The following is a 7,655-nucleotide window of genomic DNA, read 5'->3' on the forward strand; positions in this document are numbered from 1 at the left end:
AATTTTCCATTTCATATCCTGTTCAAGTCCATATTCTATGCCTCATTTTATTCGAGTTTCCTCTGCAACCAGTTTTCATTTCACCCCACTCTGCATTACATTTAAAACCCATTGTTTATTCCTTATTATTTAATAATTCCAAGTACCATTCCATTCTGATTTGTGTCGTATTTCCAGTTGCTCATCCATTCCACTAAACCTCTCATTCCATTTTGTCAAAATTGTTATAACAGTGACTTTCAGGAGATCTGCTTGCCAATATTTTTATCAAAAAATTAGAAATGTGCCTGGCCTTATACCAAGAATTTCCACTTCTGGGAATTTATCCACAATAAGAATAAACTTAGGATATGAACAAATTTTAGCAAGAAGGATGTGACTCACAGTGATAGAGTGCAAAATTGAAAACAAAATAAATGTTGGCAATATAACAATGCTTGAAAATGTAGGCTTCCTCTATAAATAAATATTTTCTAGTTACAAAATGCCCTTGTGTAAATTTGTTTATTGACATGGAAAGGGTTTTTTCTGGATCCAAAACAGAGGTTACAAAACAATATTTGTGGATAAATAATTCCATTTTTATGAAACAGAGCAAAACAACTATGAAATATATATAAATGACCATTCTGCCAACATATAATTAAACATTTGCAAAAAAAAAAAAAAAAACACACACCACCACCACCAACAAAAATAAACAACAACAACAACAACAACAAATCCATTTCTAGTAGTTACCTACGGGTGTGTGAAAATTTAAGTGCAAGTTTTCTTATATTTGCTTTTTTCTGTTTTGGAAACTGAACATGCAACCCTTTTATAGTAATGACTAAAATATCCAAATACTCAACTTCAAGTCTGTGCATCATAACATATTTATATTAACAGAAATTAGACATGCGTGGCCAAGAATGAAGACTAGGCCAAATAAATTAGCATGCATTTGATTACTATGTACTTACACAAATGTTAATAAATATTTAAGGACAGAATCACTCTTAATCTCAGTCAATTCTTGCCTGTGCCTCTGAAGCACAGGCAGGAAGAAACAGTCTTCCCAGAAAATGTCTAACTCCCTTCTGGTGCCTAGGAACTACAGGAGGCAGCAGTGCCGAACTTTTTGAGCACAGTGTGGGCCCCATCCTGTTTCTCCTCTTTCAGGTGCCCTCCAACTTTTAAACCCAGCCTGGGGTGATTCAGATGTCTGGAGGAGTCTCAGGACAGTCCCCTCCGGGGTCATCCATGCACCCAGGGTCCTGACTAGATTCCATATGGGTGACCTATCTAGGGGATTATCTCTTTCTGACCAGTGTGCGGTTTCTTTCAAGTGTTTTTTTCTTTTTAAATTTATTTATTTATTTTTGAGAGAGACAGAGAGAGCAGGCGAGGAGCAGAAAGAGAAGGAGAGAGAGAGAGAGAGAGAGAGAGGGAGGGAGAGAGAGAACCCCAAACAGGCTCTGCACCAGAAGCCCTGAGCCATACCTGGGGCTGGAACTCAGGAACAGGGAGATCATGACCTGAACTGAAACCAAGAACTCAGGCTTAACCCAACTGAGCCACCCAGGGGCCCCTAAAGTTTATTTATTTTGAGAGAGAGAGAGAGAGAGAGAGAGAGACAGAGACAGAGACAGACAGACAGAGACAGAGAGAGACAGAGAGACAGAGAGACAGAGACAGAGCTTGAGTGTGAGCAGGGGATGGGCAGAGGGAGAGGGAGAGTGAATCCCAAGCAGGTTCAGTGCTGTCGGCACAGAGCCCAACAGGGGCTCAGTCCCACCACAGTGAGGTCATGACCTGAGCAGAATTGGTGACTGATCTGACTGAGCCACCCAAGGCACCCCTCCTTCAAGCGATTTCTTGAGTTTGAGCCACGAGAATGGTTCTGAGACACTGATTTGGGGTCACTCAGATTGTTTATACAGAGCCCCACCCTCCTACACCCACTCACACACTTTTAAGGGCTATGTTTAAAGTCGAGGAAACTCACGGCGACCACTCCTGGGCGCTGCCCAGCTCCTGTTTGTTGCCAGATGGGTCTGGGTTCCCGGGCTCAGGAAATGAGAAGTCATGTGATATCCAGGTCACCAATCAGAAGCGAAGATTCCACCAGGGCCCGCCCCCTTTCCTTGCTCCTCTTGTCCCGGCTCTGCTTGAGGTAGTGTTTGCCGCCGTGTTCCCGTTTCAGAGAGACTTGCATTTGGGGCTCCGGGTCATACTAGGAGGAGAAGAGAAGCAGCAGCAGTTTGAATCCTTGCAGGGTGACGTAGCCAGAGGGAGCGCTTAAGAAGGAGGTCGCCTTTAGCACCTCGGGTGCCGGCAAGACTGGCAACCCAGATCTTGCTGCAGAGATTCTCCGTGTCTCCAGCGACCCAGCACCACTGAGCTCCCCAGCGTTACGAAAGCTTCCACTGAAGCCTCCATTTCCATGACTTGCTCGGCATAAACTGTGCCTGCAATGAGGCGTTCCGACCTCGCAGGCTGCCAGAGTTGCCGTTCAGACCTTATACCTGTGGTGGCCGAGAAGGGCGAGAGTCAAGACCATGCACCCGGGCAGCTAGCTGTCACAGGAAAATCCACAAGGGGCATTGGCCTGGTCAGTGGATGAGCTCAGATCGAGGCTTGGAAAAAACATGCCAAAAAGCCGCTCCAATAGGAAGAGCCTGCCTAGACACCCACCTCTCTGGGGGACTGTCTGTTTTCTGGAGCTTTCCGGACTCAGATTTCTGAGCCTTTGCTGCCATCTTCTCCAAAACCTTATCCCAGCAGCAGACGACATTCTCAGGCTTCTGTCTGGAGTCCAACATCATGCCCAGGCCCTGCGCTTCAGGGCCACGGATCCCTGCCAGGCCCTGCCCGTGGAAGCCGCACCCCTTAGGCTCTGCATTTGGCAGCCGCCCAGCAAAACCAAACCCCGCCTGTGGAAGCCAGGCATCCCCGCCAGACCCAGCTCTTCTCAGCCACGAACACACACCAGGCCTAATTCTCCCGAGCCATGCCACACAGGTAAGAACGGCAGTGCCGTCCTTCTCCTCCTCGGCCAGCTGGCCTTAGTCCTGCTTCTCTCCCTAGGTTCACCTCGGAAAAGCTGGTCCCCCAGAGTCCTTCAAACTCTCTTGATGCTGAGATGCCATACCTTGCCTCCCAGCCTGGCAGTAATGCCGCCTGCATTAAGTGCCTCTTCATCCTGGTCTCCAGGCATATATTCTGCTTTCAGTTTGCTGGGCCATGTCGTGGGAGCTTCCTTCCCTAGGGTTACTGGTGTGAACCCCACCATCCCCATTGGGTTTTCTGTCCTGAGCTTCTCTTTCTCCTACCATGATGATGATGATAGGATGATGTTGAGGATGATGATTTTGCCTGAGCTCCAACTCCAAGCCTAGCTCTCCTAGAGGTAGGCCAGCCTCACTGCCTCACCTTATTGCCCTGAGGCCTGCCAGTCCAGGAGAACAGGTGGAAAGAGAGCGCATACCCCCCCTACCTCCTGTGCTGTGATCCTCTCTCTGCAGTCTCCAAAGCAAAGTTGGAATGGACCTCCATTCACTGAAATGAATGGGCTTGCCTGCTGGTGGTTACCTGTGAGGTTTCCAAAGGTTCTGCTAGTCACTGACCATCATTAGGAGCAATTTTAAAGCCTCTCCTATGATTCCACCACACAGTGCTTAATCTGCTGTTGAACCTTGATTCCAGGACCCCTGCTCCCTCAAATGGCCTGCCCTTACTCCTAAGCTGAAATTTTTCTTTTCCAAGTTGCCTTTTACACAATGAATTTTTAAAATGGTATCTCATTCTGGCTTTTCCATGAGTACATGGAAGAGTAAACACTTCTTTTGTTGTTTTGGGGCATTTATGTTTCTCTAAAATGCCTATTTATACATTTTGTTCATTTTCCTCATTGCCTTAAAAATATACATTATGAATAGTAACCTTTTTTTTCCTGGTTAATGTGGGACAAATACCTCTCCAAGTTTTCGGTCTACTTCTTGAATCTTTTAAGTACTCTTATTTAATTACTGAAAGTTTTAAAATTATTATGCAGCTGATTTTGACTATCCTTTACAATTTGTGCTTCTTATATTTTAATTAAGAAATCCTTTACTAACCCTAATAAGTTAGTCTTATTTTTTTCTATATACTTTAACTCTTGCTTTTCACAGAATACAGTCCACCTGAAATTTGTTTCCATGTAGTGAAGAGATTTCAACTTTATTGCCTTTTTCCATATGGATAATCTATTGCCCATTAGAATTTTAAAATTTCTTCCTTTCTCCATGATCTACATGATAACACTGAAATGATAAAGGGTTTCTTTAAGCTTATTTATTTATTTTGAGAGAGAGAGAGAGCACAGGTGGGGGAGGAACAGAGAGAGAGGGAAAGAGAGAGAATCCCAAGCAGACTCGGGACTGTCAGCGCAGAGCCTCGTGTGGAGCTCGAACTCAGGAACCATGAGATCATGACCTGAGCCAAGATCAAGAGCTAGACGTTCAACCAACTGAGCTACTCAGGCGTCCCTGAAATAGGTTTTACTTTGTGCATGGATATAACTTAAAACTCTTTCATTCTCTTTCAGGAATATTTTCATATTTTTCACATTTCATGACCCTATAGTTTTTCATAGTACATCTTAGGAGCAGCTTGTCAGATTGCACAAAATATCCTATTGGGGTATGGTTGAAATTGCTTTGAATTTATAGATTATTTGGGGAAGTCTGTATTATTGTAATAGTGAATCTTCTTGCCCACAAAAATAGTGTATTGTATTAATTTAGAGATTTTTTCGTGTGTGTTTCATTGGCATTTTTATAATTTTCTCAGTAGTTTTAGTCTGTTTCTAGGTGTGGTTTTCTTTGTGTCTATCTTGCTTGAGGTCTATAGGGGTTCTTAATCCTATAGCTTGATATCTTCAGTCAGTTTTGAAAAATTCTGGGCAATTATATCTTCATAGAATGAATTTTTAACAAATACAATGTTTTAATTTTTTTAAATGTAAATTTAAAAAATTGTCATCTTCAGAACTGTTCATTTTATATTATATTTGGAGGACTGAAAGAAAGTAGAATGCTAGTTGAATCTTTAGGAGGGACAGAAAGTAATCATTTATTGCTTTTATTTGAAATGGAGTTAGGACCATAAAATTCCCATTTAGACACTTCATACCTTCCTAGCATAGGTCATTTACAACTTGGACAAGAGAAGTAGATAGAGCTCAACCCAGGTGACTGGAGAAACAGAGGGGTGATGGAGGTATCCAGGATCAGGAAGCAGGAATGCATGATCAAGTGTGGTGCAGAGAATACCAAATAGGAATAGGAAGAGCAGGGAGGAAGACTCTGAATCAAGAAGGAAACAGCAGAGGTCAAAAGCCTGAGGGAGGAAAGTCTGGGTTTTTTATTTTTATTTTTTTATTTTTAATTTTTTAAATATTTGTTTTTGAAGGAGAGACAGAGTGTGAGTGGGGGAGAGGCAGAGAGAGAGAGAGAGAGAGAGAGAGAGAATCCGAAGTAGGCTCCAGGCTCTGAGCTGTCAGCACAGAGCCCCATGTGGGGCTCGAACCCATGGACTGTGAAATCATGACCTGAGCTGAAGTTGGCTGCCTAACTGACTGAGCCACCCAGATGCCCCAAGTCTTGGTTTTTTAGAGAAGGAAGATATCTTTGTGTTGGGACCAGGGGTTTCTGAAATCTGCAAGAGTGGGAAGTAGAGGGCTGGGGGAACTATTTAAGGTTAATGATTGACATGAGAAAATGGTCAAATGTTAAGTGGGAAAATATGTTAATGGATAATCCTATTTAAAAAATACTTGTGGGGCACCTGGGTGGCTCAGTTAGTTAAGTGTCTGACTTTGGCTCAGGTAATGGTGTCATAGTTCGTAGGTTCGAGCCCTGCATTGGACTCTCTGATGTCAGCACAGAGCCTGCTTTGGATCCTCTGTACCCCTCTCTCTTTACCCGCCCCCCACCCCCCGCTGGTTCTCTCTCTCTCAAAATAAATACACTTAAAATAAATAAATAAATAAATAAATAAATAAATAAATAAATAAATAATATTTGTGACTGAGTTTGTGAGCTGTTAGGGTCAGTGTGTATGTGTGTGTAGACATATTTATATAGAATCAGATAAGCTTACAGCATTCTGTGAACATGATATATATCCATTTGTTTTTCTGTCTTGACCATATCACTTCTGTGATAATACTCAACTCAGCCATTTTTTTAATAATTTAAGTTGTGGAAACATGGTAGGAGACCACATTAAAATAAATGGAGTGGAAATAATAAAAGCACTAAAATGAACTCCCTTTCTCTCCTTTCCCATATTTCTCCTCTCTTCTCTTTTGCTTTTCTGGTATGTGGCCAGTACTGGCATTAGACCTGGTCAAAAAGGGCCCTAGTGTTGAGCCCCACATTTTGGATGGCCCTGCTCAGGCCCTCCTCATCTGCATTTCATGCAGACCTAAGAGTTCACAGGGACAAGGAAATGAGGGCCCCAGGTCCAGACACCCTACTACTTTTATAGAAAATGTATCAGGTACCCTAGTTCCCTGGGGATACTTTCAGGGCCAGCAAGGCCCTATTCTCAAAGTCATTGTTAAGGAAGGAAGAGCTGGGCCTATGATGTGCTCAATCTTGGTCAAAAAAGGTGGCCAAGTGGTCACTGTTTGTTGATAGCACAGGGTAGACAGAGCTTGGAAGTGTGGGTTGAAGTGCTCCCAGAGTTAGGTGTGAAGGACTACATATTGTAGGGCATACCTGGCCATGGAAGAAGGGATCCAGGATATAGACCAGGGGCCTCCATTTGTAATTTTGCCATAGGCACTGCAGAGGTTAGTGGTGGGCCTGCATGTGTCCTTAGATCTGTAACCCAGTCCCAGAGAGGTAGGGACACCCAGGGATATATATTTAGGAAGTTACACTTTATCCCTGGAGGTATCCCTGACCACAAAACACCTCCTCATATCCCAGAGGCTGAGAAAAGCAGTATTTCAGGCCTTAAGTCTGGTTCCTTCCTTTAGTGAGCCAGCATTGCAGGCAGAATCAGAGATCCCACCACCTTACTCCATCCTAGTTTTTTAATGAGTCTCCTGGGCATTTGATCTGAGTGTGGACCCTAATTCAATGTCCTTAACTCAGGTCTGTCACTTCAAAATCTACATAGCCCCAGGTGGCCACAAGCTCTTCTTCCTCCCTTTGACCTTGAATTCTTCCCATATTCCCTTCTCAAGAAGGTGCCAATATCATCCATCTCCTAGGAGACCTCCACACTGCAGAATCCTATGGAAATGTGTTAGACATCATCTTCCTTGAGCTTTGGAAGCATTTGATACAGTTGATCACTCCTTTTCCTCGATACACATTTTTCCTTGGTCTTGAGAGATTTCCCTCTTTATGTTTACCTAGTATTCTCCTGGATCTTCCTTATCTTCTATACCTCTGTGTGTTGGGATTACTAAGGCTTTAGTATTTGGTCATTTTTCTCTACATGCATTCACTTTCTAGGGAATCCCATCTAGTCTCGAGTTTTTAAATGCCATTTTAAGTCCATGAATTCTAAATATGTATGTTTGTTCTTACTCATTCTCTTGTACTCCATTCGTGTATATCCAGCTACCTAATTGATTTTTCCACTTGACATGTTTAATAGGCATATCAAAC

Source organism: Leopardus geoffroyi, chromosome X (assembly GCF_018350155.1).
Source record: "Leopardus geoffroyi isolate Oge1 chromosome X, O.geoffroyi_Oge1_pat1.0, whole genome shotgun sequence".
Taxonomy (NCBI): domain Eukaryota; kingdom Metazoa; phylum Chordata; class Mammalia; order Carnivora; family Felidae; genus Leopardus; species Leopardus geoffroyi.